The sequence below is a fragment of the Trichechus manatus genome, unplaced genomic scaffold, assembly GCF_000243295.1.
Source record: "Trichechus manatus latirostris isolate Lorelei unplaced genomic scaffold, TriManLat1.0 scaffold00008, whole genome shotgun sequence".
In the NCBI taxonomy this organism is placed as follows: domain Eukaryota; kingdom Metazoa; phylum Chordata; class Mammalia; order Sirenia; family Trichechidae; genus Trichechus; species Trichechus manatus.
The window spans coordinates 27,868,151-27,878,728 of record NW_004443944.1 but is presented as its reverse complement, the minus strand read 5'-3'; positions in this window follow the sequence as shown (position 1 = coordinate 27,878,728).

The window sequence follows — 10,578 nt, the reverse complement described above, 5'->3', positions numbered from 1 at the left end:
GGATGCCCTTTATTTCTTTCTCTTGCCTTATTGCTCTAGCTAGAACTTCCAGCACAATGTTAAATAGGAGTGGTGATAAAGGGCATCCTTGTTATAGCTTATTTTTAAATTAAACATTTTATATCGGGATAATTATAGATTCACATACAGTTGGAAGAGATAATACAGAGAGATCAGATGTACCCTTTAACCATTTTTCCCCGATGGTAGCATTTTGCAAAACTATAGTGTAATATCACATTCAGGATATTGATAGAATCCACTGTTTTTCTTCAGATTTCCTCAGTTTTACTTGTACTTGTGTATGTGTATATTTAGTCCTATACAATTTTATCATATGTGTACAGTTGTGTATCTACCACTACAGTAAAAGTATAGAACAGTTCCATCACCACAAGGATCCTTCACACTGCTGTTTTAACCATAAACGTAACCATAGCCTCTCCCACACACCCTCCTCACCCCCTCCCTGTCCCTAACCCCTGGAAACCACTAATCGGTTCTTCATTTCTATAACCGCCAACCTTTCAGTTGGTAGTCAAGGGGTTATCCATTTGCATCACGCAGGGACTCCTATAAATGGACTCATACACTAGGTAACCTTTTGGGATTGTCTTATTTCATTCAGCATCATTCTCTTGAGATTCATCCAAGTCGTTGTATATAGTTCGTTTCTTTTATTGCTGAGTAGTACTCCTTGGTGTAGATGTACCACAGTTTATTTAACTGTTCACCCATTGAAGGATATCTAGGGTGTTTCCAGTTTTTGGCTTTTATGAATAAAGCTGTTATGGACATTCATGTACAGGTTTTTGTGTGAATGTAAGTTTCTGTTTCTCTAGGATAAATGCTCACAAGTGTAATTGCTGTGTTGTATGATAATTGACTGTTTAGTTTTATAAGAAACTTCTAAATTGTTTTTCAGAGGGGCTGTACCATTTTAAATTTCCACTAGCAATGTAGGAATGATCCAGTTTCTCTGTATCTTTGCCAGCATTTGGTGGTGTCACTATTTTTTATTTTGGCCATTCTGATAGGTGTACAGTGATATTTCACTGTGGTTTTAATTTGCATTTCCCTAACAGCTAATGTGCATGTGAAAGCTGGACAATGAATAAGGAAGACCAAAGAAGAACTGATGCGTTTGAATTATGGTGTTAGCAAAGAATATTGACTGTACCACGGACTGCCAGAGGAACTAACGAATGTCTGGAAGAAGTACATCCAGAATGCTCCTTAGAAGCAAGAATGGTGAAACTTTGTCTCACATACTTTGGACATGTTATCAGGAAGGACAGTCTCTGGAGAAGGATATCATGCTTGGTAAAGTGGAGGGTCAGCGAAAAAGAGGAAGATCCTCAATGAGATGGATTGACATAGTGGCTGCAACAATGGGCTCAAGCATAGCAACGATTATGAGGATGGCACAAGACTGAGCAGTGTTTCATTCTGTTGTACCTAGGGTTGCTATGAGTTGGAACTGACTCGATGGCACCTAACAACAACAGCAACAATGGCTGATGATGTTGAACATCTTTTTATGTACTCATCTATCATCTGTGGAGTCCCAGGGTGGCACAAACAGTTTTATGCTTGGTTAAAAACTGAAAGGTCAGTGGTTTGAAGCCACACAGAGGTGCCTTAGAAGAAAGGCCTATCTACTTCCAAAAGATTAGACATTGAAAACCCAAAAACATGGAATTGACATAATTTGGAATCAACTTGCGTGTGTGTCTTCTTTGGTGAAATGTCTATTCATATCTTTTTCCCATTTTCTAATTGAGTTCTTTTTTTTTAACTGTTGAGTTTTGAGTGTTCTTTATATATTCTAGATACTAGTCCTTTATCAGATATTTTCTCTTAACAATAGCTTTTAATATACCCTGAAATCTGGTAATATTAGCTCTACTGTTGTATTCTTTTTCTTCAATATAGTCTTGCCTATTGAAGGTCCTTTGAATTTTCATATAAATTTTAGAATAAGCTAATCAAAACCCTGATGGAAGGGGAGAACTGACATCTTTAAAACAGCGAGTCTTCCAATCCATAAATGTGGTATAACTCTCCATTTATTCAGGCCTTATTTAATTTTTCTTTGCAGTATTTTATAATTTTCAGTGTAGAAGTTTGCACACCTTTAATTAGAGTTATTCCTGGGCATTTGATGGATTTTGGTACTGTTATCAATGGTATTGTTTATTTACATTTTGTTTTTTAATTGTTTGTTGCTGGTGTAGGTAAATACAATTGATTTTTGACTATTGACCTTGTACCTAGAGACCTTGCGAAATTCACTTGTTAATTATAATTGTTTATTTGTAGATTCTTTTTTCCACATGCACAATATGCATCTGTGAATAATGACATTTTCACTTCTTCTATTCCAATTTTTTACCTTTTATTTCTTTTTATTGCCTTATTGCACTGACTAGGATCTCATAGAATGTTGAATAGAAACCGTGATAATGGATAGTTGACCTAAAAGGAAAAGCATTCAGTATTTTACCCTTAAGTATGATGTTAGCTATCGGGTTTCGTAGATGCCCTTTATAAGATTAGGGAAGTTCCCTTCTATTCCTAGTTTGTTTATAACTTTTATTATGAATGTGTGCTGAAGTTTTTCAAATACATTTTCCACATCTTTTGAGATGATCATTATTTTTTTAACCTGTTAAAGTGATGAATTATATTGAGCAATTTTTGAATAACTAACTTTGCATTCATGGAATAAATCACAAATAGTCACGATGTATTATGCTTTATATATATATATTGTTTAGTATTTTTACATCTTTGTTCATGAGAGATATTGGCTTATAATTTTTCTTTATGGTAATGTCCTCCTCAAAATTTAGTATCAAACTTATGCTGACCTCATAAGCTGAGTCAGGAAATAGTCCCTTCTTTTATATTCTCTGGAAGAATCTGTAACATTGATTTTTTCTTTATTGTACTTTAGATGAAGGTTTGCAGGGCAAATTAGTTTCTCATTAAACAATTAATACACATATTGTTTTGTGACATTGGTTACCAATCCCACAACATCTCAACACTCTTCCTTTCTCGACCTTGGCTTTCCCATTACCAGCTTTCCTATCCCCTCCTGTGTTCTCGTCCTTGCCCCTGGGCTGGTGTGCCCATCTAGTCTCATTTTGTTTTGTGGGCTCGTCTAATCCTTGGCTGAAGGGTGAACCTCAGGAGTGACTTCAGTACTGGGTTAAAAGGGTGTCTGGGGGCCATACTCTCGGGGTTTCTCCAGTCTCTCTTAGACCAGTTAAGTCTGGTCGTTTTTTGTGAGTTAGAATTTTGTTCTACATTTTTCTCCAGCTCTATCCGGGACCCTCTATTGTGATCCCTGTCAGAACAGTCAGTGGTGGTAGCCAGGCACCATCTAATTGTGCTGGACTCAGTCTGGTGGAGGCTGTGGTAGTTGTGGTCCATTAGTCTTTTGGACTAATCTTTCCCGTGTGTCTTTGGTTTTCTTCATTCTTCCTTGTTCCAGATGGGGTGGAACCAGTGGAGATGGCTGCTCATAAGCTTTTTTAAATTCATTTTTTATTGTTCTTTAGATGAAAGTTTACAGTTCAAGTTAATTTCTCATTCAAAAATTTATACATATATTGTTTTGTGACATTAGTTGCAATCCCCACAATGTGACAGCATACTCCCCCTTTCCACCCGGAGTTCCCTGTGTCCATTCAACCAGTTCCTGATTCTTCTTGCCTTCTCATCCTGCCTTTGGACAGGAGCTGCCCATTTGGTCTCATATATCTGATCGAACTAAGAAGCACATTCCTCACATGTATTATTTTTTGTTTTATAGTCCTGTCTAATCTTTGTCTGAAGAGTGGGCTTCGGGAATGGTTTCAGTTCTGAGTTAACAGTGTGTCCATGGGCCATAATTTTGGAGATTCCTCCAGTCTCTGTCAGACCATTAAGTCTGGTCTCTTTACTTGAATTTGAATTCTGTTCTACATTTTTCTCCTGTGCTGTCCTGGACTCTCTGTTGTGTTCCCTGTCAGGGCCGTCATTGGTGGTAGCCAGGCACCATCTAGTTCTGCTGGTCTCAGGCTGGTGGAGTCTCTGGTTCATTTGATCCTTTAGTCCTTTTGCTCACAAGCTTTTAAGACCCCAGGATTGATGTTTTGTCTTCCTTAAATGTTTGGAAGAATTCACCAGTGAGGCCATTTTGGCTTAGGATTTTCTTTGTGGAAAGGTTTTAAATTACCGATTAAATTTCTTCAATACATATAGGATTATTAAAAAATTTTATTTCTTCTTGTGCCTGTTTTGATAAGTAATTTTTTCGAAGAATTTGTCCATTTCAATTAAACTATCCAATTTTTGGCATAAAAGTGTTTGTAATATTCTCTTATTACTTTTTTAATGTCTGTAGCATCTCTAGTGATGTCCTTTGTTCTTTCCTGACATTGATCATTTGAGTTCTCTCTCTTTCTTTCTCTTCTTAATCTTTTTTTTAAAGAACCAACTTTTGGCTAGTTAATTTTCAGGATCACTTTAAAACTCTCAGCTTGCATTTTTTTGGACCATATACTTAAAATTAAGGCCTCAAACCCATGTGAGGGCCAGTCAATGCCCACAACTTCTCAGGGAGATTTTTCTTTAGTTCACCCAAACCCAAGGCTGAGATAGATTTTTTTTTTTTTTTTTTGCTGTCTCTGTGGGGCAGGATTTTTAAAAATTCACCCTCTCGTAGTGATGTAGCCCCTGCTGAGTCTATGATCTGTGCAGGTTGATCCTTGACTCATTTGCCTCCCCACGTTACATGGGTCCCCGATTTTGTGTTATCTGATCTATAGATGTCTGCGTGGCATCTTGAGCTTCAGCATAGTTTTATCATCTGAGTCTCATGTTCCTGCTTTGTTTCTGGAATCAGAGGTTTTCTTTACTCCTTTAAGGCATATTTATTTCCATATAATTTTCTTTTAATATATCATTTTTAGATGTTTTGTAGTGGGAGAATTTAAATATCTCACACTTTAGGACTTTTGCATTGGCAGTTCCCTCCATCTGGAATGCTTTCCTCTCCGATATCTGTAGGGACTGCACCTTCACTCTTTTACTCAAATATTATGTTCTCAGTGAGAGCTACCTGAACAACCTATTTAAAATTAATAATCTGTACCAACTTCAGCACTCCCCCTTACCCTGATATACACTTTTTCCATAGAACTTATGACTACCTAATATGCTGTATTATTTACTCACTTACTATGTTTATTGACTATTTCCTTTTTCTGAGCCTTGAATTTTCCCTCTGAGAAAAATTATGTTGCCCTCACAGGACTGTTGGGAGGCTTCAGGAAGACGGTGGATTGATAACTCTTTATAAACTGTAAAACATAGAACCCACAGGAATAGCAATACTATGTGTCTCATAGACACCTCACAGGACTCAAGTCCCCATATGACCTTTGCCCAGACCTCACATTGTAGCCTTACCAGCCACCCACACCAGAAACCGGAGCCTTACTTTTTTTTTTTTTTAATATATATAGTTTTTTAAATTATACTTTAGATGAAGGTTTACAGAGAAAATTAGTTTCTCATTAAACAATTTATACACATATTGTTTTGTGATATTGGTTGCCAACCCTGCAACATGTCAACACTCTCCCCTGCTCGAATGTGAGTTCCCCATTAGCAGCTTTCCAGTCCCCTCCTGCCTTCTCATTCCTGCCGCTGAGCTGGTGTGCCCTTTTAGTCTCGCTTTGTTTTACGGGCCTGTCTTATCTTTGGCTGAAGGCTGAACCTCAGGAGTGGCTTCAGTACTGAGTTAAAAGGGTGTCTGGGGGCCCTACTCTCGGGGTTTCTCCAGTCTCTGTTAGACCAGTAAGTGTGGTCTTTTTTTGTGAGTTAGACTTTTGTTCTACGTTTTCCTCCAGCTCCGTCCAGGACCCTCTACTGTGCTCCCTGTCAGAGCAGTTGGTGGTGGTAGCCGGGCACCATCTAGTTGTGCTGGACTCAGTCTGGGGGAGGCCGTGGTAGTTGTGGTCCTTTAGTCCTTTGGACTGATCTTTCCCTTGTGGCTTTAGTTTTTTTCATTCTCCCTTGAACCTGAGCCTTATTTTTGCCTCTTCCTCTTCCCTTATTCCCATATCAGGATCCATCAGCAACAACTGTTGATTCTGACTCTGACATCTCTCCCAGCTGTATCCTTCTGTCCCTTTCCATGACTCTAGCCAGGTCCTCTGGACAGCTGTAGTGACCTCCTCACTGGCCTTCCTGCCTCCTGTCTCATCCTCTCTTGGCAGCCATCCTCCACACTGGCCACTACAGGGATCTTCTTTAAACACATGTCTGATCACATCCTCCCTGTGCTCTGCACCCCGTGATGGCTCCCTTTTGCCTCCCAGATGAAGGCTGAGCTGTTCACTTGGCACTCACAGTCTTGCTTGATCAAAACCCTCTGCTTTAGGCCTCATCTCTGAGGCTCTCCCATGCACCTCCACTTAGGTTGTTTGCTTCTCCCTGAATGACCATGCTTCCTTCCTTTTGTTCATGCCAGTCCCTCCACCTAGAATTCCTTCCCTGCTTTCCCTCCTTGCTGTGGGGTTGCCATAGCCCCTATAGTAAGACACACGCTGTGGACTGTGGGCCCCATGAGAGAGTGAAAGGCAGGGTGTAATCTATGCACAAACAGCACATACACATTTTGATGTGACAGTGATCCCACTTCTGCCAGAAATCTTTGGGAACAGCTTCTCCTCTTTTAGGCTTAGCCCCCAGGTATGAGAGTTGCCTCTAAACCAAGATTTGGACCAATGGGGCCAACCAGATGGGCTGGTTGGATGGGGTCAATCAGAGAATACAAGGGGTTAGGGTTGACCGAATGTCCACTGAGTGAGGTATGTCTGTGAGATGCTTTGAATGGGATTCACTAGATGTTTAGCCAAGTGTCCCTCTGGTTGGGCTGGTGGTGTCAGATACCCTACTAATGTCAGTGTTGGAGTCGGCTTGAGAGGGCTGAAGCCAGAGAAGGGCTGAGACCCATCTGTCCACATCCTTTCACTTCTCGCCTTCCACCCGAGAGTCCTTGGGCTCCCAGCCACCACTCTCTCCCACAGCAGCACTTTGTACAGGTCTCTGAGGCAATTCCAGCAAGTCATCTTCTGAATATTTTAGCATAATCTGGGACTTTATCCTGGTTCCATCACTTATTTCCTGGGTATCCTTGGATAAGTGAATTTTCTTCTTTGAGCCTCAGTTTCCTCCTCTGAAAAATGGGACTCTTAAATCCCATCAGCTGGGGTATTGGGAGCATCAGCCAAACTGGCTCCTCTGAAGACTTTGGTATCATGTGCAGCAAATAAATGGACCAGTGGTCACTTTTTATCTGTCCTTCTGCCTCTCCCACTTCCCCTACATTCTGAGCATTTCTAGGGAGAGACCTTGTCTTATTCATATATGAGATACTCCCCCATCGCACGCCTGCCCAGGGCCTAACATACAGCAGGTGACCATAAATCCTTTCTGAATTGAATCAAGTAAGGGAGGGTGGAGGCTGGGGTTAGGCAGTAGTACCCTGGCCAGGGCATTCAGACATGGGGTAAGGGCAGAACTCTTCCCTCTCAGCCCCAAACGCACCTCCCCATCATGTCACACAGGCTCTAGTTTTTGAGTCTTACAGACCTAGGTTTAAATACTGGCTCTGCTGTTACTTGTGAGACCTGGGGCAAGTAAGTTCAGGTCTCCAAGCCTCAGTTCACATTTGAAAAGGGGGAATGATCCCTCGCTCAAAGGAGTGTCCCAGTGGTCAGGCCTGACACACAGTAGGCACTCAGGAAATGACATCCAACCTGTCCTCTTCCATCCCTCTTTCCTTTTCTCTTCCTTTCTTTCATGTAAGAGATGTCTCCAAGGAAACTAGAGGAATTATTTTAAGAAAAGAGCCGAGGGCTTGGTTGGGAGCAGATGGTGGGCTCGGGCATCTGGGAGGCAGAGGCAGTAAGCTCTGGCCCTTCATGGAGACAATGGCTTTGGGACCCACGTGCCTCTACATCTCAGAAAGCACCAGGGCAGGGCCTGGAGTGAATCCATATTGAGGATAGGAGAAAAACGTTCCTGGCATCACAGAGTGGAGGACAGAGCATTGGCCTGGCTGTGCTTTCACCCACTGGGTGACCCTGGAAAAGTCCCCAGCCCATCTAGCTTGTTGGCCCTGTGGTCGAGTACGAGGCCTTCTTGCAAGGAAAAGGTAAGACTTGGGGGTGTTGGGAGTTCTAGGCTTAGAATAGTATGAATGAAGGTACCAGGCTGCTCCTAAACCTGAAATTTACTCATTCACTTGCTCATTCATTCATTTGCTCATATCCATTGACCCCCTACCAATCCCAATGAACACACCTCATTTCTTGACCTCCTCAGAACAGCCCTGTTGTGGTATTTTTGTCTTCATTGTATGGATGAAGACACTGAGGCTCTAAGAGGCAAAAGGAGTTGCCCAAGTTCACCAAGAAAGTCAAGGATTTGTTCCCAGTCTTGTCCTCATTTTCCATTGCTCCCCATCACCTTCGAGAGAAAGTGCTGACTCTGCGAGGCCCTCAAGGTGGTTGTGACCTGGCCTCTGTGGACCTTTCAGGCTTCAGTTCTGAACTCTCCAGGCTTCAACCACAGTAAGCTTCCTGTAGTGGCTTGTGTGCACCCCAGGCTGCCCTACAGACCTCTGGCATGCTGTCCTTTCATCTCTGTCCTCCCCTTGCTCATCAGGCTAAGTCCTGCACAGCTCATGTGTCACCACATTCACCTGGTGCTCCATCAGGGATCCTCGGCAGTGGTTGGCTTTCTTTGGTCTCTTGCCTTGGACCACAAGCTCCCTGAGGTCAGAGATATTCCTCATACACCTCTGCATCCCCAGTGCCTGGCATGGGGCTGGACCCAATGGGTATCAGTAAATATTGAGTGAGTGAGTGAGTGATGAATGAAGGGGATAAAGAACATCCTGGGATTTCCACTCCTAGCTGCAGTCATTTTGTTCTCTAAACATTTCCAAGGCACCTCCTCCATCCCAGGCCTGATGCCAGCCCCAGGGATGTTGATAACCCAGACTTGCAACTCATTATGTGGTTTATAAAGCACTTCTATTGTAAATGTCACAACCATCCTGCAAAGTAGGTGAATAGGCTTGTGTCCCTTTTCCAGACATAGAAACTGAGGCCCAGTGAAGTTGGATGACTTGCCCAGTCACAGTCAGTACATGGCAGAGTCAAGATTAGAACCCAGACCTGCTTACACCAGTGTCCACACTTCTACACTGCGAAGACAAAGCAAAACAAAGCAAAGGAATACATGATCACTCAGAAAATTTGGAAAATTCAGAGAAAGTGAAGGAAGGGAGGAAATCCTACACACCACACCCCAGGATAAATTTCAGCAACGGTTTGGGAATTCCCTACTTGTCTTGGCTGAGCCTACAGGTACAAGGAAGTGAGCTGGCCAAGATCACACAGACACAAGAGGCACAGTCAGGGTGTGAAGTCAGGCTGTCGGATGCTACATCTGGAGATGGATTCCATGTGGCCTTGGACCTCAGGGAGCTACTTGCAGTCTTATGGGAGAGACGAAGCAAACAGGTATGTCTTAGTTTGGGTTCCCCCGAAAGTAGGCCCTGAGACAGGAACTTGGATGTAGGGAGTTTATCTGAGAGGTGGTCTGAGGAAGCAGGAGGGAGGGAGCAGGGAGAGTGAGACAGGAAGGAAAGCCAATAAAATGTGCATTAGGGAGCAGGTGACTGCTGTGGGCAACCGGAGATCAATCCTGCCGGGGACCAGCTGAGGGGTGGTGGCGAACGTGCTTCAGAACTGTCTCCGTGAAGGATGTGAGGCTGGGGCACTTACCCACTGACTCCCATCCCCCACGACTGAAGGCTGCTCCTGGAGGCGTTATCTCCCTTGCATTTCCAAGATGCCCTGTGCTTGGGCTGAGTGAGCTCTTGTGACTCAGAAAACATCATCAGGCAGAAAGTTGGAGAAACTGGTAGGTACTTGGGGTGGACCAGGGCTCGGGATCTGTCCACTACAGCTGCAGCTGAAATCTATGGCAGGCAGGGGGATGTGGCATGGGGCACCACGAGCATCTGCTACAAGGTGACTGAGATGTAGTGTGTCTGTGTCATCATAAAGTATCTGGGACGGGGGGACAAACTGGGAGTGGGGTGTAGAAGGCAGGGAAGACTTTTCCAGAGTAGGTGACATGTGAGTTGGATTTTGAAAGATGAGTAGTTCAGTGGGGAGAAGGCACTCCAGGTGGAGGGACCCCATAGGCAAAGGTTGAAATGTGAAACAGCTTGTTGTCTTCAGGAGAAACTGCAGAGCCTGTGTCTGAGTCAGGGGATTTGGCCAGAATTGAGTTAGGAGAGGGTGTGAAGGCCAAATGGTGAAGTGCTTTGAATGCCTTCAAAGTTTATCCCCAGGTATTGTCCACAGCTACCAAGACCTTCACCGGACTGAGTCCAGTACAGCTGGATGGTGCCCGGCTACCACCGCTGACTGCTCTGACCAGGATCACAACAGAGGGTTCTGGACAGAGCTGGAGAAGGATGTAGAGCATAATTCTAAC